Raw genomic sequence first — 12605 nt, 5'->3', positions numbered from 1 at the left:
ACATTTCGAGGTCTGCCTGGGACTATAGCAGAAAACACTTTCCTAAGGTGCCACACTATGGCCCAGAAACCGAAACCATGACCACAGAGTCACACCAGCGCCTATATACAGTATATGTTTCTCTATATATAAAGTTAATCCAAACATGAAAACGCAAAAAACACAACAACGTGAGGACGTGGAACAAATATAGTATTATTGGACGCTCAAGAAAGAAGGAAAAAAGGAGGGTTTAACGTTCCGAGCGGAGCTCTTCGTCGGAAACATAAGAGAAGGAAAGATCCAGAGAAGGGAAGACAGGGGGAAAAAATCGCCAACGGTACACTCGCGGTCACATTTTGAATGCTGTATATATGCATATATACGTCTGTATATATTTGTCTGTCTGTCTATCTATCTATCTATCTATCTATCTATCTATCTATCTATCTATCTATCTATCTATCTATCTATCTATCTATCTATCTATTTATCTATCTATCTATCTATCTATTTACCTATCTATCTGTCTATCTATCTATTCTGTTTGACTGTATGACCATCTACCCACTCCCTGCTTGTCCGTCTGTCTACCTGTCCGTCTTCTGACTGTCCGAATTCTGTCTATGTGTCTAAATGGCTGTTTGTCTGCCAGCCTATCAGTCGGTCCGCCTGTCTGCCTGTCTGTGTCTGTCTATCAATCTGTCTGTCTCTGTTTCTATCCGATTGTGTGTGAACTGAAACGACCCAGTAAAATAATGATTTCTCACATTGTTCCAAGGTCACATATTTGCAGTGTGGAGATAAACAGTATTGAATCAACTCTTAATATGATATTAGTGATATATTTTATCCAAACTTGTGATGTATGAAAAGATGTAATGTGATACATTAATATTTGAACTAAATACTGCATATTGTTTGGCGTAGTGGGCATGGCAATGGTTAAGAAGTTCGCTCTGAAAACACATGCTTCCATGTTCCTTAAACCTAACCCCAACCCTCACCCTTCTGACAAAAACCTCAATTCAATCTAAACTTTGTGAATTAATATTAAAAAATGATAGTGTAGAGGAGGGGACGACAAAATAACATACCGAAAACAGGAAAACACACGCAATAGACGCAGACATGCTCCATCCTTCATCAATTATCGACCAAATGTCAACACAGTTTCGACGGCTGCTAAAGCAGTGGTTCCCAACATGGGATCCACAGATCCCTGGTGGTCTGCAAAAGCTGTATTGGGGGTCCGTGAACTAAATTCAAAATTTCATATATATATATATATATATATATATATATATATATATATATATGCATATATGGGTACAGGACGTCCCTAACTGTGTAAAGAACATGAAATACATAAACAAACATGTTAAATACGCAAACAGCAAGAGAAAAAAATGGAAAACTTGACAAATAAACACATAGAAACAACCATTCATCAGTTGTCAACTGTCTATTTACAGCTCATTTCAAGCATTCAACGACAATATGAGTCTTCAAAGACAGCTGCTCCCATAAATTCTAAAATATAACTTAGGATTTATGGAGGGTCAAAGTTAGGAACAAAAATAGAACAGTGGAGACATACAAGGAAACTGAACGATATATATATGTGTGTGTGTGTGTGTGTGTGTGTGTGTGTGTGTGTGTGTACGCATACATAAACGAAACTATTGCAGTGAAGCTTGTCAAATGGACTATCCTAGTAATTCAAAAAGTTAGCTTTATCACATACACTATCGTCTCTTATCGTATCTCACCTTTTACTTGTTTCTGTCACTGGACTGTAAAGATTTAGCCGAAAAAATTCGATCCTAATAATTAATTTTTTGATACACACACAGACACACTATATGCGTATATATTTGTGTATATATGTATCTGTGTATGTGTGTGCGTATTTTGTGGAACAAACAGAATAAACAGAACTCACTACATAAGTAATTATTTTCTTTCATTTTTAATCGGTTTTATAAAAGTGATTCAAGACCCGAGAGCATCTTGCATAGTACTTTGATAAGAATTAAGCACAATATAAATCATATAAATACATACGTACATCCGTGTATACACACACACACGCATTCACACACACACACACACACAGCATTGGGAAATAGATATGTTTAAACACTGTCAAATAGACTACTAAATTCTCAGGCATCATCTATCAATGGAAATCATATTCATAATTTTAGTAAACTAGGAATGCAACTAGTATACTCTTCGCATTGCTCCTAATTTTTGAGAAAATCTATGAGCAAGATGAATGGAACACATACATTGCAATCTATTTGATCCACTGAACGTCCTTACTATGCCTCCTCCCGAAAAATAAGGATCTATCTATCTATCTATCTATCTATCTATCTATCTATGACCGAACTGCTATCGTTTTCTTTTCCTCTTTCCCCATTTTTCCTCTTTTTTCTTCTTTTTTCATTTTTCTTTTCCTTTGTTCCTTTTCCCTTTTTTCTTTTCTTTCTTTTCTTTTTTTTGTTCTTTTTTCCCTTTTACGATCCCTTTTGATCGAAAACCTACGCCACCCTTTTTTTTGTTGTTTTTTTTTCATCCCCCAAAAGAAAAGCTCTACCTTGTAACTTGTCCCATCTGTGTGCAGCCCTGTGTGGCCAATAAAGAAACCTATCTATCTATCTATCTATCTATCTACCCTTCTGTCTGTTTGTCTGTCTGACTGTCTCCTTCTCCCTCTCCCTCTCTCCCTCTCTCTCTCTCTCTCTCTCTCTCTCTATCTCTCTCTCTCTTTCTCTCTCTCTCTCTCTCTCTCTCTAAACCTATCTATTTGTGTTTGTGTATGTGAGTGTAAGTATAATTTGACATACGTGTATGTATGACAGTGAATGCTTGCATACATAGACGTACGAAAGCACAGACCTATGGTTTTATACATATATCTACATACATACATACAACATACATACATACATATATATCTATATATATATATATATATATATATATATATATATATATATATATATATATATATATATATATATATACTGTATATACGTTGTATATGTGTGTACATATATATATATGTGTTTATCTGTATGTGTGTATTTGAGTATACATGGGTGTTTGCGCGCGCATGTGTGTATGTTCCAACGCATTCTCATAGGCTGAAATATGCACATACTCATACGTTTGCGTACGTGTCTGTGCGTGCGCATGCGCTCGCACTTTTCCTTTAAACTCTAAACAATTGCTTACTGTAAAACCTTGAACCTTTAAGACGATTTATCTATAAACAAAAGGAAAAAAGGCAAGCTGAGCCGGGCAGGGTACACAATGTCAAATAACACTTGCGACAGGAAAAGGCGAAAATTATAAATCAAATAAAAAAAAAAATCTGTAGAGGCGCAATGGCCTAGTGGTTAGGGCAGCGGACTCGCGGTCGCAGGATCGCGGTTTCGATTCTCAGATTGGGCGTTGTGTGTGTTTATTGAGCGAAAACACCTAAAAGCTCTACGAGGCTCCGGCAGGGGGTGGTGATCCCTGCTGTACTCTTTCACCACAATGGCGGTGCCCCAGCATGGCCACAGCTCAAGAGATGAAACTGGAAAAACAAAAACAAAACAATATATAAAAGAGAAGTTGTGTGTCTGTCTCCTACGATTTAGATTCCTAACTACTCCCACATTTTGCGGTGCAGTTTAACCAAAACCGGATATCTTATAGTCGTGATTCATATCGAGCCCTTCTGGGTGTTAGTGCGTGTCTACGATGAGTCTACGATTTTTAAAAAAATTTACCATCATTTTTTCCATTTAATGCATTTTTTTCGCTATTATATAAGGGAAGTAACCTCTCTAAAAATGTCTACGATGAGTCAAACGATTTAAAAAAAATTTACCATCATTTTTTTTCCCATTTTTTAATGCATTTTTTGCCTATAAAATCTCTAAAAATGCTTATATAGTTATTTCCCTTACAAACCCGAGCAACGCCGGGCAATACTGCTAGTATAAATATAAAAATCAAAGAATTAAGGAACGGTTTGAAACAATAAACTGAAAAATCTTCTTACAGTTGTGACTCAATGAGTCATTATGGTTTCTGTGAAAGAATGGGGCCCTGGAGGAAAGCATGTAAAATATAACAGCTTTGTTGTCTCTACAACCATGACGCACCCCAAACTTGAGTTCTGAGACAATAGATTTGGGTGAATCTACTGGTTCCCTTGTGTGTGTGTGTGTGTGTGTGTGTGTGTGTATTAATGATGACAGAAACGATGGAATTGTTTCTGTTCGCAAAGAAGACGGGCAAGATGCTTCTGAATGTAAATCCGTGTGATTATTCAATTGTGACGTTGAATAAAAAAAATCATAGTGCTTATCTACTCATCTATCTATCTATCTATCTATCTATCTATCTATCTATCTATCTGTCTGTCTGTCTGTCTGTCTGTCTGTCTGTCTGTCTGTCTGTCTGTCTGTCTGTCTGTCTGTCTGTCTATCTATCTATCTATCTATCTATCTATTTATCTATCTATCTATCTATCTATCTATCTATCTGTCTGTCTGTCTGTCTGTCTGTCTGTCTGTCTGTCTGTCTCTCTCTCTCTCTCTTCTCTCTCTCTCACTCCCTCACTCTCCCTCCCTCCCTCTCTCTCTCTCTCTCCTCTGTATATATATATATATGCACACACAGAAGCATACATACATATGCGTGTATATACACAGACACATACATTGATACATACACATTTATTTGTGTATCTGTCTGTCTATCCCTTTCTCCCTTTATGTGTGTGTGTGTGTGTGTGTGTGTGTTTGTTTGTATCACACACACACACACACACACACACACACACACACATATATATATATATATATATATAATATATATATATATTATATATATATATAATTAATTAATAATTGCCAGCCAAGTGTGCAGTTCTATGTGGGACAGTGCTACTGCCATTTATAGCCCCAGGAAGACATCTCCTCAAGCTGGTTAACAACACACATTCTGTGTCCGATTAGTATCCCTAGCGTTGCGAGATTTAATATAGCTTATTTCTCCATTTTCGAGATCAGCGACGGTTCGTCGCCGGAAAAAAGCATATAGTACTTTGCGAGCTGGGTGAATTTTCATCACTAGCTGGTGTTTAAGACACACTGAGAACGGCTAACCATCCAGAAACTCGAGTCAGTGTGTATCCCGTAAGACTAGGTCTGGGAGCGATGACCTACCCTCGCAAATACTAATCGGACACAGGATGTGTGCCGTTACCCAGCTGGAGGAGAGGTCTTCCTGGGACTATAAATGTCAGTAGCAATGATTGGCAATGGTTGGCAATGATATGTTACGATTCTACTGTTTAGATCTCGCTCAGAGATTTAATATAGCCCATATGTATGAATATATATATATATATATATATATATATCTATATATATTATATATATATATATATATAATATATATATATATATATATATATATATATATATATATAAAATACAAAATGGGACAAGAACGCAAAACATCCGGACAACTAGGTGATACAAAAAAGGACAACAAAACATCCGGATAGACGATACAAAAAAACAAGGACAGGTCATTCGAAGCTTTCTATCCTCAGTCAAGAACCGGATCATCCTCGGAATTTCGACTGATTAATCTTGAGATTGCTCCAATCTGGCCAGCCCCAAGGAAAAACTAAGCTAACAGCATTAGATTCTTTGGAAGAAAGCATTGAATGTATACAAAAACAATGACGGAAAAACAGACGATGCATGTATTGATGTATTTACACCGACACGTACATATATGTTTGTATCTGTACGATTGTATGTATATGTCTTACATACATAGAGGGACACATATAAACATTTACAAACACATACAATATACACAGGATCTAATTACTTTCATTCGCAAAACGAGTCCCCTTTAAGTTTGCTCAGATTGCTTTCAATTTTGGTGTATCGATGCAGTGGTAAGTAGCTTGCTTACCAACCACATGGTTCCGGGTTCAGTCCCTGCGTGGCATCTTGGGCAAGTGTCTTCTGCTATAGCCCGGGCTGACCAATGCCCTGTGAGTGGATTTGGTAGACGGAAACTGAGAAGCCTGTCGTATATATGTATATATATATATATATAATATATTATGTGTGTGTGTGTGTGTGGGTGTGTGTGTGTGTGTTGTGTGTCTGGTTTGTCCCTAGCATTGCTTGACAACCGATGCTGGTGTGTTTCGTCCCCGTCATCTAGCGGTTCGGTAAAAGAGACCGATAAGATAATTACTGGGTTACAAAGAATAAGTCCCGGGGTCGATTTGTTCGACTAAAGGCGGTGCTCCAGCATGGCCGCAGTCAAATGACTGAAACAAGTAAAAGAGTAAAAGAGTAACTCTGACTTTTGATTACGATCAACCAATTACTTTATCTCGTAAATTTAAGATTCTGAGGTTATTTGGAATTAAAGTTGGGAAATTTGGACAATTTTAGCCAATCAACAGACAGCGTGGCATTAGCAGCTTGTTACCATGACAACCGCACGCTGTGTTGTGTTTCACTTCACCCGTATTTGTGCCACACGTTGTTCTGTGTTGATTTTCCACGCTTCGAGATTCTTTTCACCCGCGTGTTTTGTTTTAATTTTTCTTTGAGTATATTACTCTTTTACTCTTTTACGCTTTTACTTGTTTCAGTCATTTGACTGCGGCCATGCTGGAGCACCGCCTTTTAGTCGAGCAAATCGACCCCGGGACTTATTCTTTGTAAGCCCAGTACTTATTCTATCGGTGTCTTTTGCCGAACCGCTAAGTGACGGGGACATAAACACACCAGCATCGGTTGTCAAGCAATGCTAGGGGTACAAACACAGACACAAACATATACACACATTATATATATATAAATATACGACAGGCTTCTTTCAGTTCCGTCTACCAAATCCACTCACAAGGCATTGGTCGGCCCGGGGCTATAGCAGAAGACACTTGCCCAAGATGCCACGCAGTGGGACTGAACCCGGAACCATGTGGTTGGTTAGCAAGCTACATGCAATCAATGAAGAGACAAAAGAAGCAGTAAGATGATTCATGTTGATTTTATTTAGAAACGTACAATGAACAGGTAATTTCAGAGACGCTAAACTATAAAGTTCACAGAAAACGCAGGTTATTTTCCGTCTCGCTATTGGCTAAAAATACAGTTTTTTTTTTCGATTTTTAAACTTCTGTAACTTATTGCTCCAATTTTATACTCCTCAACATCATACCTTTATAGCAATAAGGCTAGAAAACTACATTAATATAGCCGATTTTTAGATTTTTTAAATTCCTTTAAAAAAATGTATATTTTGTGAATCAGTTTAACTAGATCCTATACACACGTATTACATATACCTACAGGAGCAGAAATCCTCAAGATGAGAGAGAGAGAGAGAGAGAGAGAGAGAGAGAGAGAGAGAGAGAGAGAGAGAGAGAGAGAGAGAGAGAGAGAGAGAGAGAGAGAGTACCGTAATGAATGCATTATAATATTTAGATATGCCTACCTCTGTATTACAAGTTCTAGTCCTGTCTGAATCATCTTGATTTTTTATACCACGTTTTAGCTTTAATAAAATAAACACCAGCAACATTCCATGACGGTCGATGCAGTCGACCATAACTCTTTAATTAATAGAAATCTTTTTGGGATCTTATCTGAAGAACAGCGTATATATTGTGTTGAATCAAAAGTATTGCAATAGTTTGGTAACTTTATTTACTTTATTCATCAAATTTACAACAAAAGCGTCGCTTCATTAAGCGTGTTGTTTGTTTCAGCTCTTTGCGTTTTGAGCTAGAATCTCACCATGGCCTATTTGGTTTTTCAAACTCAGTTCATCGCGTGGTTTAGTATTTTATTTCTTTATTGCCCACAAGGGGCTAAACACAGAGGGGACAAACAAGGACAGACGAAGGGATTGAGTCGATTATATCGACCCCAGTGCGAAACTGGTACTTTATTTATCGACTCCGAAAGGATGAAAGGCAAAGTTGACCTCGGCGGAATTTGAACTCAGAATGTAAAGACAGACGAAATACCTATTTCTTTATTACCCACAAGGGGCTAAACACAGAGGGGACAAACAAGGACAGACATAGGTATTAAGTCGATTACATCGACCCCAGTGCGTAACTGGTACTTAATTTATCGACCCCGAAAGGATGAAAGGCAAAGTTGACCTCGGCGGAATTTGAACTCAGAACGTAACGACAGACGAAATACCGCTAAGCACTTCGCCCGGCGCGCTAACGTGTCTGCCAGCTCGCCGCCGTGGTTTAGTATTACCTGATCGTTTGGTACCTACAGTGCAATTGCTGACATTCGGACCAAATCCCATGTAGCATTTACCGTTCACCATTAATTTCAGAGACCCTGTAAAGGCTCGACTACTAACCCTTCCTTCCTGTCAAAAAAAAAAAAAAAACTAGAACTGTGTCTTGACTTCCATCCAACAAATAATGATCATTTTTTATGCGTCAATATATCAAAAATATCTTATCTTTATATGAGTTGCTATAGATAATATTTACCAAGAGACGTGTTGACTACTGCTTTTTCTGGGGGCGTCGTACAACGTATAGGAGCTCATAGTAATTAATGGGTTAATGTTTATTCGGGATCCTGGTCGGAGAAAAAATATAGGAAGAATGAGAGGGTCAGATTTGTGTTTATTAGAAGAAAAGATGGGGCAAATGCAATCAAGCGAGGCTGGTTTGGTGATAAATAAACAGTAGCAGTGGGAAGATGGAGACAAAAAAGAGTGTGTGAGAGAGAGAGAGAGGGGGTGGGATAGAGAGAGAGAAAGAGAGAGAAAGAGAGAGGAGAGAGAGAGAGAGAGAGAGAGAGAGACGGAGACAGACAGACAGACAAAGAGAGAAAGAGAGCGAGAGAGAATACGTACATATGTATATGTATGCATGTGTGTGTGTGTGTGTGTGTGTGTGTGTGTGTGTGTGTGTGTGTGTGTGTGTGTGTGTGTACTTAGATAGTTGAAAAGAGAGGAGAGAGAGAGAGAGAGAGAGAGACATCTGCATCGAAATTTTTCGCCAGGGATAGAACTCTAGGTGAATAGACAGTCGAAGTAATAATAACAGTACTGGAATTAATAGAATTAACAGAAACAGCGGCGGCAACAGTACAAGGTCACTATTAAAGAGATGGTGGTACTGGTGCTGGTGCTAATGAAGAGAATGGTGGAGGTGAAGAAGGGGGAAAAAAAGGGTATGTATGACGAAGAAGAAAGCAGATGAAGAGGAGATGACAAATAAGTGGTTACGCCTCTGGATAGTGTAATGTTCAGACAATTTTCCCATACGATAACAGGGAGGAGAGCGAGGCGAGAAGGGGAGATAAATGGCTTTTTTTACTGTTACTTTTTCTCGAAAGCTGTAAGCTCTATCTAACGTTTATGTTTTTGTTTTTGCATCTGTTCAGCTTGTCCCCAATTAAACAATAACCCTTAGCTGTTTGTTGTGACCTTCTACACAAGAACATAAACCACAGCTGTCAAGAAGACCACACTCATACAGCGCCCAACACCATCACCACCTACACCCAATAGACAGAACAAGGCTACATCCAATTGTTACTCGAAATTGTCAATAGTTTAACTTAACAATATTCTCTAATATTCAATTCAAAGACAACCGGAAAAAAAAGTTAAACCATAATTGAAATAACATTGACAAGAATTGTTTCTGCTACCTTTTTATCTTTGAAGGTTTTTCTCGATGCTCTCTTGTTTTGGGTTTTGTTGTTGCTGCTACTGATAATCATGTCAAGGATGATGATGATGATGATGATGATGTTGATTGACTTGTCAAATAAACTTTCTTCAGGCGCAGGAGTGGCTGTGTGGTAAGTAGCTTGCTAACCAGCCACATGGTTCCGGGTTCAGTCCCACTGCGTGGCATCTTGGGCGAGTGTCTTCTGCTATAGCCCCAGGCCGACCAATGCCTTGTGAGTGGATTTGGTAGACTGAAACTGAAAGAAGTCTGTCGTATATATGTGTGTATATATATATATAAGTGTGTGTGTATGTGTTTGTGTGTCTGTGTTTGTCCCCCTGGCATTGCTTGACAACCGATGCTGGTGTGTTTACGTCCCCGTTACTTAGCGGTTCGGCAAAAGAGACCGATAGAATAAGTACTGGGCTTACAAAGAATAAGTCCCGGGGTCGATTTGCTCGACTAAAGGCGGTGCTCCAGCATGGCCGCAGTCAAATGACTGAAACAAGTAAAAGAGTAAAGAGTAAAGAGTAAATGAATAATTGTGAAGAACAATATCACTATTGTCCAATTGTATGTCAAGGAAACTGGATGGAATCCCACCGACAAGGTTGGCGGCTACCATTTGGAAAAATAAGCAATCACCTGGTGCAGTGCTAAAATCAAGGGTACTACAACTTACACACAATTTTCTAGAAATCTGAACAGAATCCCACCGACAAGGTCGGCGGCTACCATTTGGTAAAATAAGCGATGACCTGAGGCAACGCTAAAATCTGGGGTACCACAACCTGCACAAAATTTCTAAATACATTTAAGAACAAAATGTTAGAACTAAAGAAAGTGTGGAGGCGGAATGGCCCAGTGGTTAGGGCAGCGGACTCGCGGTCGTAGGATCACGGTTTCGATTCCCAGACCGGGTGTTGTGAGTGTTTATTGAGCGAAAACACATAAAAAGCTCCACGAGGCTCCGGCAGGGGATGGTGGTGATCCCTGCTGTACTCTTTCACCACAACTTTCTCTCACTCTTACTTCCTGTTTCTGTTGTACCTGTATTTCAAGGGGCCGGCCTTGTCACTCTCTGTGTCACGCTGAATATCCCCGAGAACTTCGTTAAGGGTACACGTATCTGTGGAGTGCTCAGCCACTTACACGTTAATTTCACGAGCAGGCTGTTCCGTTGATCGGATCAACCGGAACCCTCGTCGTTGTAGCCGACGGAGTGCTTCCATCTATCCACTAAAGAAAGTGGGTAAAGTCAATTCTGGAACAACGGCAGATGAAAGATATGTGTAAGAGGGAAGGTTTCGGGACGGTAATGTCACATGTCTTGACATGAAACATTTAAACATTTTCGTAATAAAGGGATTCACTCAGTGGCGTATCAAGGATTAGGAAACTCTTTTATCTCTCTTTTACTTGGTTCAGTCATTTGACTGCGGCCATGCTGGAGCACCGCCTTTAGAAGCACATGTGGTCTCACCGAGACATGAACTCGGATCGCTGGATTCAAAGTCCAGAGTGCTAACCATTACACCATGAGACCGACATTTTTTTATTACGAGTTAATTATTCGAATACATTTTGAAGCTGGTGTAAAGGTAGCTGATAACTGGAGGATGATGTAGAAAAAAATTTGAAAAAGAGGATTTTAATTGAAGGACTGAGAGAAGGCGATGAACATTTTAGGGCTGGGAAACGGGCCGCTTATTGTAGGATTGACCAACGGCGCCGGCTACACTGGCACTGTTTATTGGCTGATAAGACGCAAGTTTTTTAGGTTTAAACGATCCTGTACCGTGTTTCTTTATAACACTCATATCACATTTGTTTTCAATCTTTTCTTCTTTTAGGCACCGGAGTGGCTGTGTGGTATGTAGCTTGCTTACCAGCCACATGGTTCCGAGTTCATTCCTACTGCGTGGTACCTTGGGCAAGTGTCTTCTACTATAGCCTCGGGCCAACCAAAGCCTTGTGAGTGGATTTGGTAGACGGAAACTGAAAGAAGCCTGTCGTTATATGTATGTGTGTGTATGTGTTTGTGTGTCTGTGTTTGTCCCCCCCCCCCGCCCAACATCGCTTGACAACCGATGATGGCGTGTTTACGTCCCCGTAAAAGAGACCGATATGATAAGTACTAGGCTTACAAAGAATAAGTCCTGGGGTCGATTTGCTCGACTAAAGGCAGTGCTCCAGCATGGCCACAGTCAAATGACTGAAACATGTAAAAGAGTAAAAGAGTTACATAATTCAGAATAACTTTACACCCATCCTAATAGAATTTGTCGAGCTTATATAATTTATCCTCTCCATTTGGATAACTGGTAGTGTTTTAATTTTCGATTGTAGCATTTTATAGAGAACTTACATCATTTTCCATCTCCGTATGTACAATTCACCATCTCTTTATTCTGCTCATAACTAGCACTTTATGTCTTTGCGCGCGCACACACAATGTACACATACACACGCGCGCACTCGCACGTACGCACACACTCACATACACAGGTTGCAATTGTGTTCTTTTTCTTTTTTATAATCTAAGTCTTGTCAGTCAACATATGTATATCTATTTCTGCTCATCTTCTTAACATTTAATTCATTTCATGGTGAAATTTCATCTCCAAGACTTCCTACAGTTATCGTGTGCATACAGTGAGAACCAGTATGTTATCTCTTACGCAAACATCAAGAAATAACATCTATTTCAACGAAATTACATAATGTATTCCATTGATCAAATTTGTCTTGTCCATTATGCGTTAACATCGAGTCACGACTGCTAACAGTTACCATATTAAAGTATCCATTCGAAGTCGTGTGCGGCTTATATTTTTTTGTCCAGGACCTCTATAAT

General features: G+C 39.1%; 1 protein-coding gene and 1 non-coding gene across 6 annotated transcripts in view; one reads left to right on the top strand and one right to left on the bottom strand.

The window, feature by feature from the left end:
- The window catches only part of LOC115210768 (collagen alpha-1(XIV) chain-like), a 150361-nt gene that overhangs the window by 38102 nt on the left and 99654 nt on the right, over positions 1 to 12605 (top strand). The gene's annotated exons all lie outside the window — the stretch shown is intronic.
- Trnaq-uug lies at positions 11223 to 11294 on the bottom strand. Its single transcript has one exon. It is a non-coding gene; the product is annotated as a tRNA-Gln (tRNA).

This window comes from Octopus sinensis, linkage group LG4 (assembly GCF_006345805.1).
Source record: "Octopus sinensis linkage group LG4, ASM634580v1, whole genome shotgun sequence".
NCBI lineage: Eukaryota > Metazoa > Mollusca > Cephalopoda > Octopoda > Octopodidae > Octopus > Octopus sinensis.
This window is presented reverse-complemented; position numbering and strand designations above follow the sequence as displayed.